The sequence below is a fragment of the Amia ocellicauda genome, unplaced genomic scaffold (genome assembly GCF_036373705.1).
Source record: "Amia ocellicauda isolate fAmiCal2 unplaced genomic scaffold, fAmiCal2.hap1 HAP1_SCAFFOLD_47, whole genome shotgun sequence".
NCBI classification, from domain to species: Eukaryota; Metazoa; Chordata; class Actinopteri; order Amiiformes; family Amiidae; genus Amia; species Amia ocellicauda.
In genome coordinates, this window is record NW_027102983.1 from 667,669 (window position 1) to 695,125 (window position 27,457).

Consider the following 27,457-nt stretch of genomic DNA (forward strand, 5'->3'; position numbering starts at 1 on the left):
ATGAGAAAGATTAGGCAACATTTAGTCACTTCTAGCCATGATGCTCAATTTATTTACGAATGTACCCTAGTTACTAGGGACCGTTTACGTTGGAGAACAAGATCTAATGTATGCCTGTGTATTTGGGGAAGTCAAATCTGAAATAATGATGAAATTGCGTGTATCCAAAGTTAAAACTCGTGATTTGTCGCCCTCTGGTGTGTAAAAGATGCAAAAGCTTACAGCACCTGGTATTCCCAGGCGGTCTCCCATCCAAGTACTGACCAGGCCCGAGCCTGCTTAGCTTCCGAGATCGGACGAGATCGGGCGTATTCAGGCTAGTATGGCCGTAAGCCAGGGAGGCTGTCCCTGACGCTCTACTTAAAGGGAAGGCAATATCCGTTTCTGCCGTTCATACTTACAGTTGAACTGTCTCTCTACTCTAAAGCCCGGGACACACCAGCGCGCCGCAGACAGTCCCTGCTAACACGCCACGTTGTGGCAACATTGTGGCAACGTTGTGCGTTAGCTGGGGTGCCACACCAGACCGGAACTATATATTACAAAACGAACACATTGTCTTGATAAAACAGCTGTAATTGAGTGCCTGACACGCCAGTCAAGCGCAATCTTGACAAGGTGTGCATTTCAGTAAGGATTTCAATTGACATGCAGTATGAAACTGAAAGGAGGTTGCATCACTATGATGCATAACATTGCATGTATTGTATTTTCAAGTGTGTGCATTCATCCTGTTGTCATTTTGTTTTGAAAGCAGAAGAATCATTCAACAGGTTGCTGAGACAAATGTAAACCAGTAAAACATATGAAGAGAAACAAACCTTGAATATAAGTTCAGTTGTTTAAACATTTGACAAACTATGGTGAGGGGGTAAGAAAACATACAAATCCAGCAGCTCCTGTATTTCAATACACCAGAACCCAACATGATTGGCGAGTCGGGTAGTCCATCATCACAGTTCGAGGGCAGGCATCATTTCAGTAATTTCATCCCGTTGCATTCACATCCGTGCCTTGAATGAGATTGAATGTGATCTTTGCTCTCAAGTATGTTCCCAAGTTTTACACTTTCTTGCTTTGCATGAATGGGAATGGAACCGTGTGTGTTGAATGAGGCTCCTTGTGAGCACTGAACTTTGTCCGGTGGAGTTCCTTTTTGTGTTGCTGTAATTGTGTCATTTCTCGATGAGAAAGATTAGGCAACATTTAGTCACTTCTAGCCATGATGCTCAATTTAGTTACGAATGTACCCTAGTTACTAGGGACCGTTTACGTTGGAGAACAAGATCTATTGTATGCCTGTGTATTTGGGGAAGTAAAATCTGAAATAATGATGAAATTGTGTGTATCCAAAGTTAAAACTCGTGATTTGTCGCCCTCTGGTGTGTAAAAGGTGCAAAAGCTTACAGCACCTGGTATTCCCAGGCGGTCTCCCATCCAAGTGCTGACCAGGCCCGAGCCTGCTTGGCTTCCGAGATCGGACGAGATCGGGCGTATTCAGGCTAGAATGGCCATAAGCCAGGGAGGCTGTTCCTGACGCTCTACTTAAAGGGAAGGCAATATCCGTTTCTGCCGTTCATACTTACAGTTGAACTGTCTCTCTACTCTAAAGCCCGGAACACACCAGCGCGCCGCAGACTGTCCCTGCTAACACGCCACGTTGTGGCAACGTTGTGCGTTAGCTGGGGTGCCACACCAGACCGGAACTATATTTTACAAAACGAACACATTGTCTTGATAAAACAGCTGTAATTGAGTGCCTGACACGCCAGTCAAGCGCAATCTTGAGAAGGTGTGCATTTCAGTAAGGATTTCAATTGACATGCAGTATGAAACTGAAAGGAGGTTGCATCACTATGATGCATAACATTGCATGTAGTGTATTTTCAAGTGTGTGCATTCATCCTGTTGTCATTTTGTTTTGAAAGCAGATGAATCATTCAACAGGTTGCTGAGACAAATGTAAACCAGTAAAACATATGAAGAGAAACAAACCTTGAATATAAGTTCAGTTGTTTAAACATTTGACAAACTATGGTGAGGCGGTAAGAAAACACACAAATCCAGCAGCTCCTGTATTTCAATACACCAGAACCCAATATTATTGGCGAGTCGGGTAGTCCATCATCACAGTTCGAGGGCAGGCATCATTTCAGTAATTTCATCCCGTTGCATTCACATCCGTGCCTTGAATGAGATTGAATGTGATCTTTGCTCTCAAGTACGTTCCCAAGTTTTACACTTTCGTGCTTTGCATGAATGGGAATGGAACCGTGTGTGTTGAATGAGGCTCCTTGTGAGCACTGAACTTTGTCCGGTGGAGTTCCTTTTTGTGTTGCTGTAATTGTGTCATTTCTTGATGAGAAAGATTAGGCAACATTTAGTCACTTCTAGCCATGATGCTCAATTTATTTACGAATGTACCCTAGTTACTAGGGACCGTTTACGTTGGAGAACAAGATCTATTGTATGCCTGTGTATTTGGGGAAGTAAAATCTGAAATAATGATGAAATTGTGTGTATCCAAAGTTAAAACTCGTGATTTGTCGCCCTCTGGTGTGTAAAAGGTGCAAAAGCTTACAGCACCTGGTATTCCCAGGCGGTCTCCCATCCAAGTACTAACCAGGCCCGAGCCTGCTTGGCTTCCGAGATCGGACGAGATCGGGCGTATTCAGGCTAGTATGGCCGTAATCCAGGGAGGCTGTCCCTGACGCTCTATTTAAAGGGAAGGCAATATCCGTTTCTGCCATTCATACTTACAGTTGAACTGTCTCTCTACTCTAAAGCCCGGGACACACCAGCGCGCCACAGACAGTCCCTGCTAACACGCCACGTTGTGGCAACGTTGTGCGTTAGCTGGGGTGCCACACCAGACCGGAACTATATTTTACAAAACGAACACATTGTCTTGATAAAACAGCTGTAATTGAGTGCCTGACACGCCAGTCAAGCGCAATCTTGAGAAGGTGTGCATTTCAGTAAGGATTTCAATTGACATGCAGTATGAAACTGAAAGGAGGTTGCATCACTATGATGCATAACATTGCATGTATTGTATTTTCAAGTGTGTGCATTCATCCTGTTGTCATTTTGTTTTGAAAGCAGAAGAATCATTCAACAGGTTGCTGAGACAAATGTAAACCAGTAAAACATATGAAGAGAAACAAACCTTCAATATAAGTTCAGTTGTTTAAACATTTGACAAACTATGGTGAGGGGGTAAGAAATGACACAAATCCAGCAGCTCCTGTATTTCAATACACCAGAAGCCAATATTATTGGCGAGTCGGGTAGTCCATCATCACAGTTCAAGGGCAGGCATCATTTCAGTAATTTCATCCCGTTGCATTCACATCCGTGCCTTGAATGAGATTGAATGTGATCTTTGCTCTCAAGTATGTTCCCAAGTTTTACACTTTCGTGCTTTGCATGAATGGGAATGGAACCGTGTGTGTTGAATGAGGCTCCTTGTGAGCACTGAACTTTGTCCGGTGGAGTTCTTTTTGTGTTGCTGTAATTGTGTCATTTCTCGATGAGAAAGATTAGGCAACATTTAGTCACTTCTAGCCATGATGCTCAATTTATTTACGAATGTACCCTAGTTACTAGGGACCGTTTACGTTGGAGAACAAGATCTATTGTATGCCTGTGTATTTGGGGAAGTAAAATCTGAAATAATGATGAAATTGTGTGTATCCAAAGTTAAAACTCGTGATTTGTCGCCCTCTGGTGTGTAAAAGGTGAAGAAGCTTACAGCACCTGGTATTCCCAGGCGGTCTCCCATCCAAGTACTGACCAGACCCGAGCCTGCTTGGCTTCCGAGATCGGACGAGATCGGGCGTATTCAGGCTAATATGGCCGTAAGCCAGGTAGGCTGTCCCTGACGCTCTAGTTAAAGGGAAGGCAATATCCGTTTCTGCCGTTCATACTTACAGTTGAACTGTCTCTCTACTCTAAAGCCCGGGACACACCAGCGCGCCGCAGACAGTCCCTGCTAACACGCCACGTTGTGGCAACGTTGTGCGTTAGCTGGGGTGCCACACCAGACCGGAACTATATTTTACAAAACGAACACATTGTCTTGATAAAACAGCTGTAATTGAGTGCCTGACACGCCAGTCAAGCGCAATCTTGAGAAGGTGTGCATTTCAGTAAGGATTTCAATTGACATGCAGTATGAAACTGAAAGGAGGTTGCATCACTATGATGCATAACATTGCATGTATTGTATTTTCAAGTGTGTGCATTCATCCTGTTGTCATTTTGTTTTGAAAGCAGAAGAATCATTCAACAGGTTGCTGAGACAAATGTAAACCAGTAAAACATATGAAGAGAAACAAACCTTGAATATAAGTTCAGTTGTTTAAACATTTGACAAACTATGGTGAGGGGGTAAGAAAACACACAAATCCAGCAGCTCCTGTATTTCAATACACCAGAACCCAATATTATTGGCGAATCAGGTAGTCCATCATCACAGTTCGAGGGCAGGCATCATTTCAGTAATTTCATCCCGTTGCATTCACATCCGTGCCTTGAATGAGATTGAATGTGATCTTTGCTCTCAAGTATGTTCCCAAGTTTTACACTTTCGTGCTTTGCATGAATGGGAATGGAACCGTGTGTGTTGAATGAGGCTCCTTGTGAGCACTGAACTTTGTCCGGTGGAGTTCCTTTTTGTGTTGCTGTAATTGTGTCATTTCTCGATGAGAAAGATTAGGCAACATTTAGTCACTTCTAGCCATGATGCTCAATTTATTTATGAATGTACCCTAGTTACTAGGGACCGTTTACGTTGGAGAACAAGATCTATTGTATGCCTGTGTATTTGGGGAAGTCAAATCTGAAATAATGATGAAATTGCGTGTATCCAAAGTTAAAACTCGTGATTTGTCGCCCTCTGGTGTGTAAAAGATGCAAAAGCTTACAGCACCTGGTATTCCCAGGCGGTCTCCCATTCAAGTACTGACCAGGCCCGAGCCTGCTTAGCTTCCGAGATCGGACGAGATCGAGCGTATTCAGGCTAGTATGGCCGTAAGCCAGGAAGGCTGTCCCTGACGCTCTACTTAAAGGGAAGGCAATATCCGTTTCTGCCGTTCATACTTACAGTTGAACTGTCTCTCTACTCTAAAGCCCGGGACACACCAGCGCGCCGCAGACAGTCCCTGCTAACACGCCACGTTGTGGCAACATTGTGGCAACGTTGTGCGTTAGCTGGGGTGCCACACCAGACCGGAAGTATATATTACAAAACGAACACATTGTTTTGATAAAACAGCTGTAATTGAGTGCCTGACACGCCAGTCAAGCGCAATCTTGAGAAGGTGTGCATTTCAGTAAGGATTTCAATTGACATGCAGTATGAAACTGAAAGGAGGTTGCATCACTATGATGCATAACATTGCATGTATTGTATTTTCAAGTGTGTGCATTCATCCTGTTGTCATTTTGTTTTGAAAGCAGAAGAATCATTCAACAGGTTGCTGAGACAAATGTAAACCAGTAAAACATATGAAGAAAAATAAACCTTGAATATAAGTTCAGTTGTTTAAACATTTGACAAACTATGGTGAGGGGGTAAGAAAACACACAAATCCAGCAGCTCCTGTATTTCAATACACCAGAACCCAATATTATTGGCGAGTCGGGTAGTCCATCATCACAGTTCGAGGGCAGGCATCATTTCAGTAATTTCATCCCGTTGCATTCACATCCGTGCCTTGAATGAGATTGAATGTGATCTTTGCTCTCAAGTATGTTCCCAAGTTTTACACTTTCGTGCTTTGCATGAATGGGAATGGAACCGTGTGTGTTGAATGAGGCTCCTTGTGAGCACTGAACTTTGTCCGGTGGAGTTCCTTTTTGTGTTGCTGTAATTGTGTCATTTCTCGATGAGAAAGATTAGGCAACATTTAGACACTTCTAGCCATGATGCTCAATTTATTTATGAATGTACCCTAGTTACTAGGGACCTTTTACGTTGGAGAACAAGATCTATTGTATGCCTGTGTATTTGGGGAAGTAAAACCTGAAATAATGATGAAATTGTGTGTATCCAAAGTTAAAACTCGTGATTTGTCGCCCTCTGGTGTGTAAAATATGCAAAAGCTTACAGCACCTGGTATTCCCAGGCGGTCTCCCATCCAAGTACTGACCAGGCCCGAGCCAGCTTAGCTTCCGAGATCGGACGAGATCGGGCGTATTCAGGCTAGTATGGCCGTAAGCCAGGGAGGCTGTCCCTGACGCTCTACTTAAAGGGAAGGCAATATCCGTTTCTGCCGCTCATGCTTGCAGTTGAACTGTCTCTCTACTCTAAAGTCCGGGACACACCAGCGCGCCGCAGACAGTCCCTGCTAACACGAAACGTTGTGGCAACGTTGTGCGTTAGCTGGGGTGCCACACCAGACCGGAACTATATTTTACAAAACGAACACATTGTCTTGATAATACAGCTGTAATTGAGTGCCTGACACGCCAGTCAAGCGCAATCTTGAGAAGGTGTGCATTTCAGTAAGGATTTCAATTGACATGCAGTATGAAACTGAAAGGAGGTTGCATCACTATGATGCATAACATTGCATGTATTGTATTTTCAAGTGTGTGCATTCATCCTGTTGTCATTTTGTTTTGAAAGCAGAAGAATCATTCAACTAGTTGCTGAGACAAATGTAAACCAGTAAAACATATGAAGAGAAACAAACCTTGAATATAAGTTCAGTTGTTTAAACATTTGACAAACTATGGTGAGGGGGTAAGAAAACACACAAATCCAGCAGCTCCTGTATTTCAATACACCAGAACCCAATATTATTGGCGAGTCGGGTAGTCCATCATCACAGTTCGAGGGCAGGCATCATTTCAGTAATTTCACCCCGTTGCATTCACATCCGTGCCTTGAATGAGATTGAATGTGATCTTTGCTCTCAAGTATGTTCCCAAGTTTTACACTTTCGTGCTTTGCATGAATGGGAATGGAACCGTGTGTGTTGAATGAGGCTCCTTGTGAGCACTGATCTTTGTCCGGTGGAGTTCCTTTTTGTGTTGCTGTAATTGTGTCATTTCTCGATGAGAAAGATTAGGCAACATTTAGTCACTTCTAGCCATGATGCTCAATTTATTTACGAATGTACCCTAGTTACTAGGGACCGTTTACGTTGGAGAACAAGATCTATTGTATGCCTGTGTATTTGGGGAAGTCAAATCTGAAATAATGATGAAATTGCGTGTATCCAAAGTTAAAACTCGTGATTTGTCGCGCTCTGGTGTGTAAAAGATGCAAAAGCTTACAGCACCTGGTATTCCCAGGCGGTCTCCCATTCAAGTACTGACCAGGCCCGAGCCTGCTTAGCTTCCGAGATCGGACGAGATCGGGCGTATTCAGGCTAGTATGGCCGTAAGCCAGGGAGGCTGTCCCTGACGCTCTACTTAAAGGGATGGCAATATCCGTTTCTGCCGTTCATACTTACAGTTGAACTGTCTCTCTACTCTAAAGCCCGGGACACACCAGCGCGCCGCAGACAGTCCCTGCTAATATGCCACGTTGTGGCAACGTTGTGCGTTAGCTGGGGTGCCACACCAGACCGGAACTATATTTTACAAAACGAACACATTTGTCTTGATAAAACAGCTGTAATTGAGTGCCTGACACGCCAGTCAAGCGCAATCTTGAGAAGGTGTGCATTTCAGTAAGGATTTCAATTGACATGCAGTATGAAACTGAAAGGAGGTTGCATCACTATGATGCATAACATTGCATGTATTATATTTTCAAGTGTGTGCATTCATCCTGTTGTCATTTTGTTTTGAAAGCAGAAGAATCATTCAACAGGTTGCTGAGACAAATGTAAACCAGTAAAACATATGAAGAGAAACAAACCTTGAATATAAGTTCAGTTGTTTAAACATTTGACAAACTATGGTGAGGGGGTAAGAAAACACACAAATCCAGCAGCTCCTGTATTTCAATACACCAGAACCCAATATTATTGGCGAGTCGGGTAGTCCATCTTCACAGTTCGAGGGCAGGCATCATTTCAGTAATTTCACCCCGTTGCATTCACATCCGTGCCTTGAATGAGATTGAATGTGATCTTTGCTCTCAAGTATGTTCCCAAGTTTTACACTTTCGTGCTTTGCATGAATGGGAATGGAACCGTGTGTGTTGAATGAGGCTCCTTGTGAGCACTGATCTTTGTCCGGTGGAGTTCCTTTTTGTGTTGCTGTAATTGTGTCATTTCTCGATGAGAAAGATTAGGCAACATTTAGTCACTTCTAGCCATGATGCTCAATTTATTTACGAATGTACCCTAGTTACTAGGGACCGTTTACGTTGGAGAACAAGATCTATTGTATGCCTGTGTATTTGGGGAAGTCAAATCTGAAATAATGATGAAATTGCGTGTATCCAAAGTTAAAACTCGTGATTTGTCGCGCTCTGGTGTGTAAAAGATGCAAAAGCTTACAGCACCTGGTATTCCCAGGCGGTCTCCCATCCAAGTACTGACCAGGCCCGAGCCTGCTTAGCTTCCGAGATCGGACGAGATCGGGCGTATTCAGGCTAGTATGGCCGTAAGCCAGGGAGGCTGTCCCTGACGCTCTACTTAAAGGGATGGCAATATCCGTTTCTGCCGTTCATACTTACAGTTGAACTGTCTCTCTACTCTAAAGCCCGGGACACACCAGCGCGCCGCAGACAGTCCCTGCTAATATGCCACGTTGTGGCAACGTTGTGCGTTAGCTGGGGTGCCACACCAGACCGGAACTATATTTTACAAAACGAACACATTTGTCTTGATAAAACAGCTGTAATTGAGTGCCTGACACGCCAGTCAAGCGCAATCTTGAGAAGGTGTGCATTTCAGTAAGGATTTCAATTGACATGCAGTATGAAACTGAAAGGAGGTTGCATCACTATGATGCATAACATTGCATGTTTTGTATTTTCAAGTGTGTGCATTCATCCTGTTGTCATTTTGTTTTGAAAGCAGAAGAATCATTCAACAGGTTGCTGAGACAAATGTAAACCAGTAAAACATATGAAGAGAAACAAACCTTGAATATAAGTTCAGTTGTTTAAACATTTGACAAACTATGGTGAGGGGGTAAGAAAACACACAAATCCAGCAGCTCCTGTATTTCAATACACCAGAACCCAATATTATTGGCGAGTCGGGTAGTCCATCATCACAGTTCGAGGGCAGGCATCATTTCAGTAATTTCATCCCGTTGCATTCACATCCGTGCCTTGAATGAGATTGAATGTGATCTTTGCTCTCAAGTATGTTCCCAAGTTTTACACTTTCGTGCTTTGCATGAATGGGAATGGAACCGTGTGTGTTGAATGAGGCTCCTTGTGAGCACTGAACTTTGTCCGGTGGAGTTCCTTTTTGTGTTGCTGTAATTGTGTCATTTCTCGATGAGAAAGATTAGGCAACATTTAGTCACTTCTAGCCATGATGCTCAATTTATTTACGAATGTACCCTAGTTACTAGGGACCGTTTACGTTGGAGAACAAGATCTATTGTATGCCTGTGTATTTGGGGAAGTCAAATCTGAAATAATGATGAAATTGCGTGTATCCAAAGTTAAAACTCGTGATTTGTCGCCCTCTGGTGTGTAAAAGATGCAAAAGCTTACAGCACCTGGTATTCCCAGGCAGTCTCCCATCCAAGTACTGACCAGGCCCGAGCCTGCTTAGCTTCCGAGATCGGACGAGATCGGGCGTATTCAGGCTAGTATGGCCGTAAGCCAGGGAGGCTGTCCCTGACGCTCTACTTAAAGGGAAGGCAATATCCGTTTCTGCCGTTCATACTTACAGTTGAACTGTCTCTCTACTCTAAAGCCCGGGACACACCAGCGCGCCGCAGACAGTCCCTGCAAACACGAAACGTTGTGGCAACATTGTGGCAACGTTGTGCGTTAGCTGGGGTGCCACACCAGACCGGAACTATATATTACAAAACGAACACATTGTCTTGATAAAACAGCTGTAATTGAGTGCCTGACACGCCAGTCAAGCGCAATCTTGAGAAGGTGTGCATTTCAGTAAGGATTTCAATTGACATGCAGTATGAAACTGAAAGGAGGTTGCATCACTATGATGCATAACATTGCATGTATTGTATTTTCAAGTGTGTGCATTCATCCTGTTGTCATTTTGTTTTGAAAGCAGAAGAATCATTCAACAGGTTGCTGAGACAAATGTAAACCAGTAAAACATATGAAGAGAAACAAACCTTGAATATAAGTTCAGTTGTTTAAACATTTGACAAACTATGGTGAGGGGGTAAGAAAACACACAAATCCAGCAGCTCCTGTATTTCAATACACCAGAAGCCAATATTATTGGCGAGTCGGGTAGTCCATCATCACAGTTCGAGGGCAGGCATCATTTCAGTAATTTCATCCCGTTGCATTCACATCCGTGCCTTGAATGAGATTCAATGTGATCTTTGCTCTCAAGTATGTTCCCAAGTTTTACACTTTCGTGCTTTGCATGAATGGGAATGGAACCGTGTGTGTTGAATGAGGCTCCTTGTGAGCACTGAACTTTGTCCGGTGGAGTTCCTTTTTGTGTTGCTGTAATTGTGTCATTTCTCGATGAGAAAGATTAGGCAACATTTAGTCACTTCTAGCCATGATGCTCAATTTATTTACAAATGTACACTAGTTACTAGGGACCGTTTACGTTGGAGAACAAGATCTATTGTATGCCTGTGTATTTGGGGAAGTCAAATCTGAAATAATGATGAAATTGCGTGTATCCAAAGTTAAAACTTGTGATTTGTCGCCCTTTGGTGTGTAAAAGATGCAAAAGCTTACAGCACCTGGTATTCCCAGGCGGTCTCCCATCCAAATACTGACCAGGCCCGAGCCTGCTTAGCTTCCGAGATCGGACGAGATTGGGCGTATTCAGGCTAGTATGGCCGTAAGCCAGGGAGGCTGTCCCTGACGCTCTACTTAAAGGGAAGGCAATATCCGTTTCTGCCGTTCATACTTACAGTTGAACTGTCTCTCTACTCTAAAGCCCGGGACACACCAGCGCGCCGCAGACAGTCCCTGCTAACACGCCACGTTGTGGCAACATTGTGGCAACGTTGTGCGTTAGCTGGGGTGCCACACCAGACCGGAACTATATATTACAAAACGAACACATTGTCTTGATAAAACAGCTGTAATTGAGTGCCTGACACGCCAGTCAAGCGCAATCTTGAGAAGGTGTGCATTTCAGTAAGGATTTCAATTGACATGCAGTATGAAACTGAAAGGAGGTTGCATCACTATGATGCATAACATTGCATGTATTGTATTTTCAAGTGTTTGCATTCATCCTGTTGTCATTTTGTTTTGAAAGCAGAAGAATCATTCAACAGGTTGCTGAGACAAATGTAAACCAGTAAAACATATGAAGAGAAACAAACCTTGAATATAAGTTCAGTTGTTTAAACATTTGACAAACTATGGTGAGGGGGTAAGAAAACACACAAATCCAGCAGCTCCTGTATTTCAATACACCAGAACCCAATATTATTGGCGAGTCGGGTAGTCCATCATCACAGTTCGAGGGCAGGCATCATTTCAGTAATTTCATCCCGTTGCATTCACATCCGTGCCTTGAATGAGATTGAATGTGATCTTTGCTCTCAAGTATGTTCCCAAGTTTTACACTTTCGTGCTTTGCATGAATGGGAATGGAACCGTGTGTGTTGAATGAGGCTCCTTGTGAGCACTGAACTTTGTCCGGTGGAGTTCCTTTTTGTGTTGCTGTAATTGTGTCATTTCTCGATGAGAAAGATTAGGCAACATTTAGTCACTTCTAGCCATGATGCTCAATTTATTTACGAATGTACCCTAGTTACTAGGGACCGTTTACGTTGGAGAACAAGATCTATTGTATGCCTGTGTATTTGGGGAAGTCAAATCTGAAATAATGATGAAATTGCGTGTATCCAAAGTTAAAACTCGTGATTTGTCGCCCTCTGGTGTGTAAAAGATGCAAAAGCTTACAGCACCTGGTATTCCCAGGCGGTCTCCCATCCAAGTACTGACCAGGCCCGAGCCTGCTTAGCTTCCGAGATCGGACGAGATCGGGCGTATTCAGGCTAGTATGGCCGTAAGCCAGGGAGGCTCTCCCTGACGCTCTACTTAAAGGGAAGGCAATATCCGTTTCTGCCGTTCATACTTACAGTTGAACTGTCTCTCTACTCTAAAGCCCGGGACACACCAGCGCGCCGCAGACAGTCCCTGCTAACACGCCACGTTGTGGCAACATTGTGGCAACGTTGTGCGTTAGCTGGGGTGCCACACCAGACCGGAACTATATATTACAAAACGAACACATTGTCTTGATAAAACAGCTGTAATTGAGTGCCTGACACGCGAGTCAAGCGCAATCTTGACAAGGTGTGCATTTCAGTAAGGATTTCAATTGACATGCAGTATGAAACTGAAAGGAGGTTGCATCACTATGATGCATAACATTGCATGTATTGTATTTTCAAGTGTGTGCATTCATCCTGTTGTCATTTTGTTTTGAAAGCAGAAGAATCATTCAACAGGTTGCTGAGACAAATGTAAACCAGTAAAACATATGAAGAGAAACAAACCTTGAATATAAGTTCAGTTGTTTAAACATTTGACAAACTATGGTGAGGGGGTAAGAAAACATACAAATCCAGCAGCTCCTGTATTTCAATACACCAGAACCCAACATGAATGGCGAGTCGGGTAGTCCATCATCACAGTTCGAGGGCAGGCATCATTTCAGTAATTTCATCCCGTTGCATTCACATCCGTGCCTTGAATGAGATTGAATGTGATCTTTGCTCTCAAGTATGTTCCCAAGTTTTACACTTTCTTGCTTTGCATGAATGGGAATGGAACCGTGTGTGTTGAATGAGGCTCCTTGTGAGCACTGAACTTTGTCCGGTGGAGTTCCTTTTTGTGTTGCTGTAATTGTGTCATTTCTTGATGAGAAAGATTAGGCAACATTTAGTCACTTCTAGCCATGATGCTCAATTTAGTTACGAATGTACCCTAGTTACTAGGGACCGTTTACGTTGGAGAACAAGATCTATTGTATGCCTGTGTATTTGGGGAAGTCAAATCTGAAATAATGATGAAATTGTGTGTATCCAAAGTTAAAACTCGTGATTTGTCGCCCTCTGGTGTGTAAAAGGTGCAAAAGCTTACAGCACCTGGTATTCCCAGGCGGTCTCCCATCCAAGTGCTGACCAGGCCCGAGCCTGCTTGGCTTCCGAGATCGGACGAGATCGGGCGTATTCAGGCTAGAATGGCCATAAGCCAGGGAGGCTGTTCCTGACGCTCTACTTAAAGGGAAGGCAATATCCGTTTCTGCCGTTCATACTTACAGTTGAACTGTCTCTCTACTCTAAAGCCCGGGACACACCAGCGCGCCGCAGACTGTCCCTGCTAACACGCCACGTTGTGGCAACGTTGTGCGTTAGCTGGGGTGCCACACCAGACCGGAACTATATTTTACAAAACGAACACATTGTCTTGATAAAACAGCTGTAATTGAGTGCCTGTCACGCCAGTCAAGCGCAATCTTGAGAAGGTGTGCATTTCAGTAAGGATTTCAATTGACATGCAGTATGAAACTGAAAGGAGGTTGCATCACTATGATGCATAACATTGCATGTAGTGTATTTTCAAGTGTGTGCATTCATCCTGTTGTCATTTTGTTTTGAAAGCAGATGAATCATTCAACAGGTTGCTGAGACAAATGTAAACCAGTAAAACATATGAAGAGAAACAAACCTTGAATATAAGTTCAGTTGTTTAAACATTTGACAAACTATGGTGAGGGGGTAAGAAAACACACAAATCCAGCAGCTCCTGTATTTCAATACACCAGAACCCAATATTATTGGCGAGTCGGGTAGTCCATCATCACAGTTCGAGGGCAGGCATCATTTCAGTAATTTCATCCCGTTGCATTCACATCCGTGCCTTGAATGAGATTGAATGTGATCTTTGCTCTCAAGTACGTTCCCAAGTTTTACACTTTCGTGCTTTGCATGAATGGGAATGGAACCGTGTGTGTTGAATGAGGCTCCTTGTGAGCACTGAACTTTGTCCGGTGGAGTTCCTTTTTGTGTTGCTGTAATTGTGTCATTTCTCGATGAGAAAGATTAGGCAACATTTAGTCACTTCTAGCCATGATGCTCAATTTATTTACGAATGTACCCTAGTTACTAGGGACCGTTTACATTGGAGAACAAGATCTATTGTATGCCTGTGTATTTGGGGAAGTCAAATCTGAAATAATGATGAAATTGCGTGTATCCAAAGTTAAAACTCGTGATTTGTCGCCCTCTGGTGTGTAAAAGATGCAAAAGCTTACAGCACCTGGTATTCCCAGGCGGTCTCCCATCCAAGTACTGACCAGGCCCGAGCCTGCTTAGCTTCCGAGATCGGACGAGATCGGGCGTATTCAGGCTAGTATGGCCGTAAGCCAGGGAGGCTGTCCCTGACGCTCTACTTAAAGGGAAGGCAATATCCGTTTCTGCCGTTCATACTTACAGTTGAACTGTCTCTCTACTCTAAAGTCCGGGACACACCAGCGCGCCGCAGACAGTCCCTGCTAACACGAAACGTTGTGGCAACGTTGTGCGTTAGCTGGGGTGCCACACCAGACCGGAACTATATTTTACAAAACGAACACATTGTCTTGATAATACAGCTGTAATTGAGTGCCTGACACGCCAGTCAAGTGCAATCTTGAGAAGGTGTGCATTTCAGTAAGGATTTCAATTGACATGCAGTATGAAACTGAAAGGAGGTTGCATCACTATGATGCATAACATTGCATGTATTGTATTTTCAAGTGTGTGCATTCATCCTGTTGTCATTTTGTTTTGAAAGCAGAAGAATCATTCAACAGGTTGCTGAGACAAATGTAAACCAGTAAAACATATGAAGAGAAACAAACCTTGAATATAAGTTCAGTTGTTTAAACATTTGACAAACTATGGTGAGGGGGTAAGAAAACACACAAATCCAGCAGCTCCTGTATTTCAATACACCAGAACCCAATATTATTGGCGAGTCGGGTAGTCCATCATCACAGTTCGAGGGCAGGCATCATTTCAGTAATTTCATCTTGTTGCATTCACATCCGTGCCTTGAATGAGATTGAATGTGATCTTTGCTCTCAAGTATGTTCCCAAGTTTTACACTTTCGTGCTTTGCATGAATGGGAATGGAACCGTGTGTGTTGAATGAGGCTCCTTGTGAGCACTGAACTTTGTCCGGTGGAGTTCCTTTTTGTGTTGCTGTGATTGTGTCATTTCTCGATGAGAAAGATTAGGCAACATTTAGTCACTTCTAGCCATGATGCTCAATTTATTTATGAATGTACCCTAGTTACTAGGGACCGTTTACATTGGAGAACAAGATCTATTGTATGCCTGTGTATTTGGGGAAGTCAAATCTGAAATAATGATGAAATTGCGTGTATCCAAAGTTAAAACTCGTGATATGTCGCCCTCTGGTGTGTAAAAGATGCAAAAGCTTACAGCACCTGGTATTCCCAGGCGGTCTCCCATCCAAGTACTGACCAGGCCCGAGACTGCTTAGCTTCCGAGATCGGACGAGATCAGGCGTATTCAGGCTAGTATGGCCGTAAGCCAGGAATGCTGTCCCTGACGCTCTACTTAAAGGGAAGGCAATATCCGTTTCTGCCGTTCATACTTACAGTTGAACTGTCTCTCTACTCTAAAGCCCGGGACACACCAGCGCGCCGCAGACAGTCCCTGCTAACACGCCACGTTGTGGCAACATTGTGGCAACGTTGTGCGTTAGCTGGGGTGCCACACCAGACCGGAACTATATATTACAAAACGAACACATTGTCTTGGTAAAACAGCTGTAATTGAGTGCCTGACACGCCAGTCAAGCGCAATCTTGAGAAGGTGTGCATTTCAGTAAGGATTTCAATTGACATGCAGTATGAAACTGAAAGGAGGTTGCATCACTATGATGCATAACATTGCATGTATTGTATTTACAAGTGTGTGCATTCATCCTGTTGTCATTTTGTTTTGAAAGCAGAAGAATCATTCAACAGGTTGCTGAGACAAATGTAAACCAGTAAAACATATGAAGAGAAACAAACCTTGAATATAAGTTCAGTTGTTTAAACATTTGACAAACTATGGTGAGGGGGTAAGAAAACACACAAATCCAGCAGCTCCTGTATTTCAATACACCAGAACCCAATATTATTGGCGAGTCGGGTAGTCCATCATCACAGTTCGAGGGCAGGCATCATTTCAGTAATTTCATCCCGTTGCATTCACATCCGTGCCTTGAATGAGATTGAATGTGATCTTTGCTCTCAAGTATGTTCCCAAGTTTTACACTTTCGTGCTTTGCATGAATGGGAATGGAACCGTGTGTGTTGAATTAGGCTCCTTGTGAGCACTGAACTTCGTCCGGTGGAGTTCCTTTTTGTGTTGCTGTAATTGTGTCATTTCTCGATGAGAAAGATTAGGCAACATTTAGTCACTTCTAGCCATGATGCTCAATTTATTTACGAATGTACCCTAGTTACTAGGGACCGTTTACATTGGAGAACAAGATCTATTGTATGCCTGTGTATTTGGGGAAGTCAAATCTGAAATAATGATGAAATTGCGTGTATCCAAAGTTAAAACTCGTGATTTGTCGCCCTCTGGTGTGTAAAAGATGCAAAAGCTTACAGCACCTGGTATTCCCAGGCGGTCTCCCATCCAAGTACTGACCAGGCCCGAGCCTGCTTAGCTTCCGAGATCGGACGAGATTGGGCGTATTCAGGCTAGTATGGCCGTAAGCCAGGGAGGCTGTCCCTGACGCTCTACTTAAAGGGAAGGCAATATCCGTTTCTGCCGTTCATACTTACAGTTGAACTGTCTCTCTACTCTAAAGCCCGGGACACACCTGCGCGCCGCAGACAGTCCCTGCTAACACGCCACGTTGTGGCAGCGTTGTGGCAACGTTGTGCGTTAGCTGGGGTGCCACACCAGACCGGAACTATATATTACAAAACGAACACATTGTCTTGATAAAACAGCTGTAATTGAGTGCCTGACACGCCAGTCAAGCGCAATCTTGAGAAGGTGTGCATTTCAGTAAGGATTTCAATTGACATGCAGTATGAAACTGAAAGGAGGTTGCATCACTATGATGCATAACATTGCATGTATTGTATTTTCAAGTGTGTGCATTCATCCTGTTGTCATTTTGTTTTGAAAGCAGAAGAATCATTCAACAGGTTGCTGAGACAAATGTAAACCAGTAAAACATATGAAGAGAAACAAACCTTGAATATAAGTTCAGTTGTTTAAACATTTGACAAACTATGGTGAGGGGGTAAGAAAACACACAAATCCAGCAGCTCCTGTATTTCAATACACCAGAACCCAATATTATTGGCGAGTCGGGTAGTCCATCATCACAGTTCGAGGGCAGGCATCATTTCAGTAATTTCATCCCGTTGCATTCACATCCGTGCCTTGAATGAGATTGAATGTGATCTTTGCTCTCAAGTATGTTCCCAAGTTTTACACTTTCGTGCTTTGCATGAATGGGAATGGAACCGTGTGTGTTGAATGAGGCTCCTTGTGAGCACTGAACTTTGTCCGGTGGAGTTCCTTTTTGTGTTGCTGTAATTGTGTCATTTCTCGATGAGAAAGATTAGGCAACATTTAGTCACTTCTAGCCATGATGCTCAATTTATTTACGAATGTACCCTAGTTACTAGGGACCGTTTACGTTGGAGAACAAGATCTATTGTATGCCTGTGTATTTGGGGAAGTCAAATCTGAAATAATGATGAAATTGCGTGTATCCAAAGTTAAAACTCGTGATTTGTCGCCCTCTGGTGTGTAAAAGATGCAAAAGCTTACAGCACCTGGTATTCCCAGGCAGTCTCCCATCCAAGTACTGACCAGGAACGAGCCTGCTTAGCTTCCGAGATCGGACGAGATCGGGCGTATTCAGGCTAGTATGGCCGTAAGCCAGGAAGGCTGTCCCTGACGCTCTACTTAATGGGAAGGCAATATCCGTTTCTGCCGTTCATACTTACAGTTGAACTGTCTCTCTACTCTAAAGCCCGGGACACACCAGCACGCCGCAGACAGTCCCTGCTAACACGCCACGTTGTGGCAACATTGTGGCAACGTTGTGCGTTAGCTGGGGTGCCACACCAGACCGGAACTATATATTACAAAACGAACACATTCTCTTGATAAAACAGCTGTAATTGAGTGCCTGACACGCCAGTCAAGCGCAATCTTGAGAAGGTGTGCATTTCAGTAAGGATTTCAATTGACATGCAGTATGAAACTGAAAGGAGGTTGCATCACTATGATGCATAACATTGCATGTATTGTATTTTCAAGTGTGTGCATTCATCCTGTTGTCATTTTGCTTTGAAAGCAGAAGAATCATTCAACAGGTTGCTGAGACAAATGTAAACCAGTAAAACATATGAAGAGAAACAAACCTTGAATATAAGTTCAGTTGTTTAAACATTTGACAAACTATGGTGAGGGGTAAGAAAACACACAAATCCAGCAGCTCCTGTATTTCAATACACCAGAACCCAATATTATTGGCGAGTCGGGTAGTCCATCATCACAGTTCGAGGGCAGGCATCATTTCAGTAATTTCATCCCGTTGCATTCACATCCGTGCCTTGAATGAGATTGAATGTGATCTTTGCTCTCAAGTATGTTCCCAAGTTTTACACTTTCGTGCTTTGCATGAATGGGAATGGAACCGTGTGTGTTGAATGAGGCTCCTTGTGAGCACTGAACTTTGTCCGGTGGAGTTCCTTTTTGTGTTGCTGTAATTGTGTCATTTCTCGATGAGAAAGATTAGGCAACATTTAGTCACTTCTAGCCATGATGCTCAATTTATTTACGAATGTACCCTAGTTACTAGGGACCGTTTACGTTGGAGAACAAGATCTATTTTATGCCTGTGTATTTGGGGAAGTCAAATCTGAAATAATGATGAAATTGCGTGTATCCAAAGTTAAAACTCGTGATTTGTCGCCCTCTGGTGTGTAAAAGATGCAAAAGCTTACAGCACCTGGTATTCCCAGGCGGTCTCCCATCCAAGTACTGACCAGGCCCGAGCCTGCTTAGCTTCCGAGATCGGACGATATCGGGCGTATTCAGGCTAGTATGGCCGTAAGCCAGGGAGGCTGTCCGTGACGCTCTACTTAAAGGGAAGGCAATATCCGTTTCTGCTGCTCATACTTGCAGTTGAACTGTCTCTCTACTCTAAAGTCCGGGACACACCAGCGCGCCGCAGACAGTCCCTGCTAACACGCCACGTTGTGGCAACGTTGTGCGTTAGCTGGGGTGCCACACCAGACCGGAACTATATATTACAAAACGAACACATTGTCTTGATAAAACAGCTGTAATTGAGTGCCTGACACGCCAGTCAAGCGCAATCTTGAGAAGGTGTGCATTTCAGTAAGGATTTCAATTGACATGCAGTATGAAACTGAAAGGAGGTTGCATCACTATGATGCATAACATTGCATGTATTGTATTTTCAAGTGTGTGCATTCATCCTGTTGTCATTTTGTTTTGAAAGCAGAAGAATCATTCAACAGGTTGCTGAGACAAATGTAAACCAGTAAAACATATGAAGAGAAACAAACCTTGAATATAAGTTCAGTTGTTTAAACATTTGACAAACTATGGTGAGGGGGTTAGAAAACACACAAATCCAGCAGCTCCTGTATTTCAATACACCAGAACCCAATATTATTGGCGAGTCGGGTAGTCCATCTTCACAGTTCGAGGGCAGGCATCATTTCAGTAATTTCATCCCGTTGCATTCACATCCGTGCCTTGAATGAGATTGAATGTGATCTTTGCTCTCAAGTATGTTCCCAAGTTTTACACTTTCGTGCATTGCATGAATGGGAATGGAACCGTGTGTGTTGAATGAGGCTCCTTGTGAGCACTGAACTTTGTCCGGTGGAGTTCTTTTTTGTGTTGCTGTAATTGTGTCATTTCTCGATGAGAAAGATTAGGCAACATTTAGTCACTTCTAGCCATGATGCTCAATTTATTTACGAATGTACCCTAGTTACTAGGGACCGTTTACGTTGGAGAACAAGATCTATTGTATGCCTATGTATTTGGGGAAGTCAAATCTGAAATAATGATGAAATTGCGTGTATCCAAAGTTAAAACTCGTGATTTGTCGCCCTCTGGTGTGTAAAAGATGCAAAAGCTTTCAGCACCAGGTATTCCCAGGCGGTCTCCCATCCAAGTACTGACCAGGAACGAGCCTGCTTGACTTCCGAGATCGGACGAGATCGGGCGTATTCAGGCTAGTATGGCCGTAAGCCAGGAAGGCTGTCCCTGACGCTCTACTTAAAGGGAAGGCAATATCCGTTTCTGCCGTTCATACTTACAGTTGAACTGTCTCTCTACTCTAAAGCCCGGGACACACCAGCGCGCCGCAGACAGTCCCTGCTAACACGCCACGTTGTGGCAACATTGTGGCAACGTTGTGCGTTAGCTGGGGTGCCACACCAGACCGGAACTATATATTACAAAACGAACACATTCTCTTGATAAAACAGCTGTAATTGAGTGCCTGACACGCCAGTCAAGCGCAATCTTGAGAAGGTGTGCATTTCAGTAAGGATTTCAATTGACATGCAGTATGAAACTGAAAGGAGGTTGCATCACTATGATGCATAACATTGCATGTATTGTATTTTCAAGTGTGTGCATTCATCCTGTTGTCATTTTGTTTTGAAAGCAGAAGAATCATTCAACAGGTTGCTGAGACAAATGTAAACCAGTAAAACATATGAAGAGAAACAAACCTTGAATATAAGTTCAGTTGTTTAAACATTTGACAAACTATGGTGAGGGGGTAAGAAAACACACAAATCCAGCAGCTCCTGTATTTCAATACACCAGAACCCAATATTATTGGCGAGTCGGGTAGTCCATCATCACAGTTCGAGGGCAGGCATCATTTCAGTAATTTCACCCCGTTGCATTCACATCCGTGCCTTGAATGAGATTGAATGTGATCTTTGCTATCAAGTATGTTCCCAAGTTTTACACTTTCGTGCTTTGCATGAATGGGAATGGAACCGTGTGTGTTGAATGAGGCTCCTTGTGAGCACTGATCTTTGTCCGGTGGAGTTCCTTTTTGTGTTGCTGTAATTGTGTCATTTCTCGATGAGAAAGATTAGGCAACAATTAGTCAATTCTAGCCATGATGCTCAATTTATTTACGAATGTACCCTAGTTACTAGGGACCGTTTACGTTGGAGAACAAGATCTATTGTATGCCTGTGTATTTGGGGAAGTCAAATCTGAAATAATGATGAAATTGCGTGTATCCAAAGTTAAAACTCGTGATTTGTCGCCCTCTGGTGTGTAAAAGATGCAAAAGCTTACAGCACCTGGTATTCCCAGGCAGTCTCCCATCCAAGTACTGACCAGGCCCGAGCCTGCTTAGCTTCCGAGATCGGACGAGATCGGGCGTATTCAGGCTAGTATGGCCGTAAGCCAGGGAGGCTGTCCCTGACACTCTACTCAAAGGGAAGGCAATATCCGTTTCTGCCGTTCATACTTACAGTTGAACTGTCTCTCTACTCTAAAGCCCGGGACACACCAGCGCGCCGCAGACAGTCCCTGCTAACATGCCACGTTGTGGCAACGTTGTGCGTTAGCTGGGGTGCCACACCAGACCGGAACTATATTTTACAAAACGAACACATTTGTCTTGATAAAACAGCTGTAATTGAATGCCTGACACGCCAGTCAAGCGCAATCTTGAGAAGGTGTGCATTTCAGTAAGGATTTCAATTGACATGCAGTATGAAACTGAAAGGAGGTTGCATCACTATGATGCATAACATTGCATGTATTGTATTTTCAAGTGTGTGCATTCATCCTGTTGTCATTTTGTTTTGAAAGCAGAAGAATCATTCAACAGGTTGCTGAGACAAATGTAAACCAGTAAAACATATGAAGAGAAACAAACCTTGAATATAAGTTCAGTTGTTTAAACATTTGACAAACTATGGTGAGGGGGTAAGAAAACACACAAATCCAGCAGCTCCTGTATTTCAATACACCAGATCCCAATATTATTGGCGAGTCGGGTAGTCCATCATCACAGTTCGAGGGCAGGCATCATTTCAGTAATTTCATCCCGTTGCATTCACATGCGTGCCTTGAATGAGATTGAATGTTATCTTTACTCTCAAGTACGTACCCAAGTTTTACACTTTCGTGGTTTGCATGAATGGGAATGGAACCGTGTGTGTTGAATGATGCTCCTTGTGAGCACTGAACTTTGTCCGGTGGAGTTCCTTTTTTGTTGCTGTAATTGTGTCATTTCTTGATGAGAAAGATTAGGCAACATTTAGTCACTTCTAGCCATGATGCTCAATTTATTGACGAATGTATCCTAGTTACTAGGGACCGTTTACGTTGGAGAACAAGATCTATTGTATGCCTGTGTATTTGGGGAAGTCAAATCTGAAATAATGATGAAATTGCGTGTATCCAAAGTTAAAACTCGTGATTTGTCGCCCTCTGGTGTGTAAAAGATGCAAAAGCTTACAGCACCTGGTATTCCAAGGCAGTCTCCCATCCAAGTACTGACCAGGCCCGAGCCTGCTTAACTTCCGAGATCGGACAAGATCGGGCGTATTCAGGCTAGTATGGCCGTAAGCCAGGGAGGCTGTCCCTGACGCTCTACTTAAAGGGAAGGCAATATCCGTTTCTGCCGTTCATACTTACAGTTGAACTGTCTCTCTACTCTAATGCCCGGGACACACCAGCGCGCCGCAGACAGTCCCTGCTAACACGAAACGTTGTGGCAACGTTGTGCGTTAGTTGGGGTGCCACACCAGACCGGAACTATATTTTACAAAACGAACACATTGTCTTGATAATACAGCTGTAATTGAGTGCCTGACACGCCAGTCAAGCGCAATCTTGAGAAGGTGTGCATTTCAGTAAGGATTTCAATTGACATGCAGTATGAAACTGAAAGGAGGTTGCATCACTATGATGCATAACATTGCATGTATTGTATTTTCAAGTGTGTGCATTCATCCTGTTGTCATTTTGTTTTGAAAGCAGAAGAATCATTCAACAGGTTGCTGAGACAAATGTAAACCAGTAAAACATATGAAGAGAAACAAACCTTGAATATAAGTTCAGTTGTTTAAACATTTGACAAACTATGGTGAGGGGGTAAGAAAACACACAAATCCAGCAGCTCCTGTATTTCAATACACCAGAACCCAATATTATTGGCGAGTCGGGTAGTCCATCATCACAGTTCGAGGGCAGGCATCATTTCAGTAATTTCATCCCGTTGCATTCACATCCGTGCCTTGAATGAGATTGAATGTGATCTTTGCTCTCAAGTATGTTCCCAAGTTTTACACTTTCGTACTTTGCATGAATGGGAATGGAACCGTGTGTGTTGAATGAGGCTCCTTGTGAGCACTGAACTTTGTCCGGTGGAGTTCCTTTTTGTGTTGCTGTAATTGTGTCATTTCTTGATGAGAAAGATTAGGCAACATTTAGTCAATTCTAGCCATGATGCTCAAATTATTTACGAATGTACCCTAGTTACTAGGGACCGTTTACGTTGGAGAACAAGATCTATTGTATGCCTGTGTATTTGGGGAAGTCAAATCTGAAATAATGATGAAATTGCGTGTATCCAAAGTTAAAACTCGTGATTTGTCGCCCTCTGGTGTGTAAAAGATGCAAAAGCTTACAGCACCTGGTATTCCCAGGCAGTCTCCCATCCAAGTACTGACCAGGCCCGAGCCTGCTTAACTTCCGAGATCGGACGAGATCGGGCGTATTCAGGCTAGTATGGCCGTAAGCCAGGGAGGCTGTCCCTGACGCTCTACTTAAAGGGAAGGCAATATCCGTTTCTGCCGTTCATACTTACAGTTGAACTGTCTCTCTACTCTAAAGCCCGGGACACACCAGCGCGCCGCAGACAGTCCCTGCTAACACGAAACGTTGTGGCAACGTTGTGCGTTAGCTGGGGTGCCACACCAGACCGGAACTATATTTTACAAAACGAACACATTGTCTTGATAATACAGCTGTAATTGAGTGCCTGACACGCCAGTCAAGCGCAATCTTGAGAAGGTGTGCATTTCAGTAAGGATTTCAATTGACATGCAGTATGAAACTGAAAGGAGGTTGCATCACTATGATGCATAACATTGCATGTATTGTATTTTCAAGTGTGTGCATTCATCCTGTTGTCATTTTGTTTTGAAAGCAGAAGAATCATTCAACAGGTTGCTGAGACAAATGTAAACCAGTAAAACATATGAAGAGAAACAAACCTTGAATATAAGTTCAGTTGTTTAAACATTTGACAAACTATGGTGAGGGGGTAAGAAAACACACAAATCCAGCAGCTCCTGTATTTCAATACACCAGAACCCAATATTATTGGCGAGTCGGGTAGTCCATCATCACAGTTCGAGGGCAGGCATCATTTCAGTAATTTCATCCCGTTGCATTCACATCCGTGCCTTGAATGAGATTGAATGTGATCTTTGCTCTCAAGTATGTTCCCAAGTTTTACACTTTCGTGCTTTGCATGAATGGGAATGGAACCGTGTGTGTTGAATGAGGCTCCTTGTGAGCACTGAACTTTGTCCGGTGGAGTTCCTTTTTGTGTTGCTGTAATTGTGTCATTTCTTGATGAGAAAGATTAGGCAACATTTAGTCACTTCTAGCCATGATGCTCAATTTATTTACGAATGTACCCTAGTTACTAGGGACCGTTTACGTTGGAGAACAAAATGTATTGTATGCCTGTGTATTTGGGGAAGTCAAATCTGAAATAATGATGAAATTGTGTGTATCCAAAGTTAAAAATCGTGATTTGTCACCCTCTGGTGTGTCAAAGGTGCAAAAGCTTAAAGCACCTGGTATTCCCAGGCGGTCTCCTATTCAAGTACTGACCAGGCCCGAGCCTGCTTGGCTTCCGAGATCGGACGAGATCGGGCGTATTCAGGCTAGTATGGCCGTAAGCAAGTGAGACTTTCCCTGACGCTCTACTTAAAGGGAAGGCAATATCCGTTTCTGCCGTTCATACTTACAGTTGAACTGTCTCTCTACTCTAAAGCCCGGGACATACCAGCGTGTCGCAGAAAGTCCCTGCTAACACGCCACGTTGTGGCAACGTTGTGGCAAAGTTGTGCATTAGCTGGGGTGCCACACCAGACCGGAACTATATTTTACAAAACGATCACATTGTCTTGATAAAACAGCTGTAATTGAGTGCCTGACACGCCAGTCAAGCGCAATCTTGAGAAGGTGTGCATTTCAGTAAGGATATCAATTGACATGCAGTATGAAACTGAAAGGAGGTTGCATCACTATGATGCATAACATTGCATGTATTGTATTTTCAAGTGTGTGCATTCATCCTGTTGTCATTTTGTTTTGAAAGCAGAAGAATCATTCAACAGGTTGCTGAGACAAATGTAAACCAGTAAAACATATGAAGAGAAACAAACCTTGAATATAAGTTCAGTTGTTTAAACATTTGACAAACTATGGTGAGGGGGTAAGAAAACACACAAATCCAGCAGCTCCTGTATTTCAATACACCAGAACCCAATATTATTGGCGAGTCGGGTAGTCCATCATCACAGTTCGAGGGCAGGCATCATTTCAGTAATTTCATCCCGATGCATTCACATCCGTGCCTTGAATGAGATTGAATGTGATCTTTGCTCTCAAGTATGTTCCCAAGTTTTACACTTTCGTGCTTTGCATGAATTGGAATGGAACCATGTGTGTTGAATGAGGCTCCTTGTGAGCACTGAACTTTGTCCGGTGGAGTTCTTTTTGTGTTGCTGTAATTGTGTCATTTCTCGATGAGAAAGATTTGGCAACATTTAGTCACTTCTAGCCATGATGCTCAATTTATTGACGAATGTACCCTAGTTACTAGGGACCGTTTACGTTGGAGAACAAGATCTATTGTATGCCTGTGTATTTGGGGAAGTAAAACCTGAAATAATGATGAAATTGTGTGTATCCAAAGTTAAAACTCGTGATTTGTCGCCCTCTGGTGTGTAAAAGGTGCAAAAGCTTACAGCACCTGGTATTCCCAGGCGGTCTCCCATCCAAGTACTCACCAGGCCCAAGCCTGCTTGGCTTCCGAGATCGGACGAGATCGGGCGTATTCAGGCTAGTATGGCCGTGAGCCAGGGAGGCTGTCCCTGACGCTCTACTTAAAGGGAAGGCAATATCCGTTTCTGCCGATCATACTTACAGTTGAACTGTCTCTCTACTCTAAAGCCCGGGACACACCAGTGCGCCGCAGACAGTCCCTGCTAACACGCCACGTTGTGGCAACATTGTGGCAACGTTGTGCGTTAGCTGGGGTGCCACACTAGACCGGAACTATATTTTACAAAACGAACACATTGTCTTGATAATACAGCTGTAATTGAGTGCCTGACACGCCAGTCAAGCGCAATCTTGAGAAGGTGTGCATTTCAGTAAGGATTTCAATTGACATGCAGTATGAAACTGAAAGGAGGTTGCATCACTATGATGCATAACATTGCATGTATTGTATTTTCAAGTGTGTGCATTCATCCTGTTGTCATTTTGTTTTGAAAGCAGAAGAATCATTCAACAGGTTGCTGAGACAAATGTAAACCAGTAAAACATATGAAGAGAAACAAACCTTGAATATAAGTTCAGTTGTTTAAACATTTGACAAACTATGGTGAGGGGGTAAGAAAACACACAAATCCAGCAGCTCCTGTATTTCAATACACCAGAACCCAATATTATTGGCGAGTCGGGTAGTCCATCATCACAGTTCGAGGGCAGGCATCATTTCAGTAATTTCATCCCGTTGCATTCACATCCGTGCCTTGAATGAGATTGAATGTGATCTTTGCTCTCAAGTATGTTCCCAAGTTTTACACTTTCGTGCTTTGCATGAATGGGAATGGAACTGTGTGTGTTGAATGAGGCTCCTTGTGAGCACTGAACTTTGTCCGGTGGAGTTCCTTTTTGTGTTGCTGTAATTGTGTCATTTCTCGATGAGAAAGATTAGGCAACATTTAGTCACTTCTAGCCATGATGCTCAATTTATTTACGAATGTACCCTAGTTACTAGGGACCGTTTACGTTGGAGAACAAGATCTATTGTATGCCTGTGTATTTGGGGAAGTAAAATCTGAAATAATGATGAAATTGTGTGTATCCAAAGTTAAAACTCGTGATTTGTCGCCCTCTGGTGTGTAAAAGGTGCAAAAGCTTACAGCACCTGGTATTCCCAGGCGGTCTCCCATCCAAGTACTGACCAGGCCCGAGACTGCTTGGCTTCCGAGATCGGACGAGATCGGGCGTATTCAGGCTAGTATGGCCGTAAGCC

At 43.4% G+C, this 27,457-nt stretch overlaps 24 non-coding genes across 24 annotated transcripts; all 24 read right to left on the reverse strand.

The window, feature by feature from the left end:
* Positions 1-215: 215 nt before the first annotated feature.
* LOC136737012 (5S ribosomal RNA) lies at positions 216-334 on the reverse strand. The gene has a single exon (XR_010811989.1). It is a non-coding gene; the product is annotated as a 5S ribosomal RNA (ribosomal RNA).
* A 1,066-nt stretch (positions 335-1,400) lies between these two features.
* LOC136736801 (5S ribosomal RNA) lies at positions 1,401-1,519 on the reverse strand. The gene has a single exon (XR_010811852.1). It is a non-coding gene; the product is annotated as a 5S ribosomal RNA (ribosomal RNA).
* A 1,055-nt stretch (positions 1,520-2,574) lies between these two features.
* On the reverse strand, positions 2,575-2,693 carry LOC136737291 (5S ribosomal RNA). Its single transcript, XR_010812256.1, has one exon. It is a non-coding gene; the product is annotated as a 5S ribosomal RNA (ribosomal RNA).
* A 1,054-nt stretch (positions 2,694-3,747) lies between these two features.
* On the reverse strand, positions 3,748-3,866 carry LOC136736727 (5S ribosomal RNA). The gene has a single exon (XR_010811783.1). It is a non-coding gene; the product is annotated as a 5S ribosomal RNA (ribosomal RNA).
* Positions 3,867-4,921: 1,055 nt separating this feature from the next.
* Positions 4,922-5,040, reverse strand: LOC136737313 (5S ribosomal RNA). Its single transcript, XR_010812277.1, has one exon. It is a non-coding gene; the product is annotated as a 5S ribosomal RNA (ribosomal RNA).
* A 1,066-nt stretch (positions 5,041-6,106) lies between these two features.
* On the reverse strand, positions 6,107-6,225 carry LOC136737246 (5S ribosomal RNA). The gene has a single exon (XR_010812212.1). It is a non-coding gene; the product is annotated as a 5S ribosomal RNA (ribosomal RNA).
* Positions 6,226-7,280: 1,055 nt separating this feature from the next.
* Positions 7,281-7,399, reverse strand: LOC136737148 (5S ribosomal RNA). The gene has a single exon (XR_010812119.1). It is a non-coding gene; the product is annotated as a 5S ribosomal RNA (ribosomal RNA).
* Positions 7,400-8,455: 1,056 nt separating this feature from the next.
* On the reverse strand, positions 8,456-8,574 carry LOC136737014 (5S ribosomal RNA). Its single transcript, XR_010811990.1, has one exon. It is a non-coding gene; the product is annotated as a 5S ribosomal RNA (ribosomal RNA).
* A 1,056-nt stretch (positions 8,575-9,630) lies between these two features.
* On the reverse strand, positions 9,631-9,749 carry LOC136737266 (5S ribosomal RNA). The gene has a single exon (XR_010812231.1). It is a non-coding gene; the product is annotated as a 5S ribosomal RNA (ribosomal RNA).
* Positions 9,750-10,815: 1,066 nt separating this feature from the next.
* LOC136736724 (5S ribosomal RNA) lies at positions 10,816-10,934 on the reverse strand. The gene has a single exon (XR_010811780.1). It is a non-coding gene; the product is annotated as a 5S ribosomal RNA (ribosomal RNA).
* A 1,066-nt stretch (positions 10,935-12,000) lies between these two features.
* LOC136737015 (5S ribosomal RNA) lies at positions 12,001-12,119 on the reverse strand. Its single transcript, XR_010811991.1, has one exon. It is a non-coding gene; the product is annotated as a 5S ribosomal RNA (ribosomal RNA).
* Positions 12,120-13,185: 1,066 nt separating this feature from the next.
* LOC136736803 (5S ribosomal RNA) lies at positions 13,186-13,304 on the reverse strand. Its single transcript, XR_010811853.1, has one exon. It is a non-coding gene; the product is annotated as a 5S ribosomal RNA (ribosomal RNA).
* Positions 13,305-14,359: 1,055 nt separating this feature from the next.
* LOC136737016 (5S ribosomal RNA) lies at positions 14,360-14,478 on the reverse strand. Its single transcript, XR_010811992.1, has one exon. It is a non-coding gene; the product is annotated as a 5S ribosomal RNA (ribosomal RNA).
* A 1,055-nt stretch (positions 14,479-15,533) lies between these two features.
* On the reverse strand, positions 15,534-15,652 carry LOC136736685 (5S ribosomal RNA). The gene has a single exon (XR_010811743.1). It is a non-coding gene; the product is annotated as a 5S ribosomal RNA (ribosomal RNA).
* Positions 15,653-16,718: 1,066 nt separating this feature from the next.
* LOC136737381 (5S ribosomal RNA) lies at positions 16,719-16,837 on the reverse strand. Its single transcript, XR_010812343.1, has one exon. It is a non-coding gene; the product is annotated as a 5S ribosomal RNA (ribosomal RNA).
* Positions 16,838-17,903: 1,066 nt separating this feature from the next.
* Positions 17,904-18,022, reverse strand: LOC136736796 (5S ribosomal RNA). The gene has a single exon (XR_010811847.1). It is a non-coding gene; the product is annotated as a 5S ribosomal RNA (ribosomal RNA).
* A 1,065-nt stretch (positions 18,023-19,087) lies between these two features.
* LOC136736673 (5S ribosomal RNA) lies at positions 19,088-19,206 on the reverse strand. Its single transcript, XR_010811732.1, has one exon. It is a non-coding gene; the product is annotated as a 5S ribosomal RNA (ribosomal RNA).
* A 1,055-nt stretch (positions 19,207-20,261) lies between these two features.
* On the reverse strand, positions 20,262-20,380 carry LOC136736838 (5S ribosomal RNA). The gene has a single exon (XR_010811884.1). It is a non-coding gene; the product is annotated as a 5S ribosomal RNA (ribosomal RNA).
* Positions 20,381-21,446: 1,066 nt separating this feature from the next.
* LOC136737267 (5S ribosomal RNA) lies at positions 21,447-21,565 on the reverse strand. The gene has a single exon (XR_010812232.1). It is a non-coding gene; the product is annotated as a 5S ribosomal RNA (ribosomal RNA).
* Positions 21,566-22,620: 1,055 nt separating this feature from the next.
* LOC136736730 (5S ribosomal RNA) lies at positions 22,621-22,739 on the reverse strand. Its single transcript, XR_010811786.1, has one exon. It is a non-coding gene; the product is annotated as a 5S ribosomal RNA (ribosomal RNA).
* A 1,055-nt stretch (positions 22,740-23,794) lies between these two features.
* Positions 23,795-23,913, reverse strand: LOC136737135 (5S ribosomal RNA). Its single transcript, XR_010812106.1, has one exon. It is a non-coding gene; the product is annotated as a 5S ribosomal RNA (ribosomal RNA).
* Positions 23,914-24,968: 1,055 nt separating this feature from the next.
* Positions 24,969-25,087, reverse strand: LOC136736823 (5S ribosomal RNA). The gene has a single exon (XR_010811872.1). It is a non-coding gene; the product is annotated as a 5S ribosomal RNA (ribosomal RNA).
* A 1,065-nt stretch (positions 25,088-26,152) lies between these two features.
* On the reverse strand, positions 26,153-26,271 carry LOC136737417 (5S ribosomal RNA). The gene has a single exon (XR_010812378.1). It is a non-coding gene; the product is annotated as a 5S ribosomal RNA (ribosomal RNA).
* Positions 26,272-27,337: 1,066 nt separating this feature from the next.
* LOC136736680 (5S ribosomal RNA) lies at positions 27,338-27,456 on the reverse strand. Its single transcript, XR_010811738.1, has one exon. It is a non-coding gene; the product is annotated as a 5S ribosomal RNA (ribosomal RNA).
* Position 27,457: the final 1 nt, after the last annotated feature.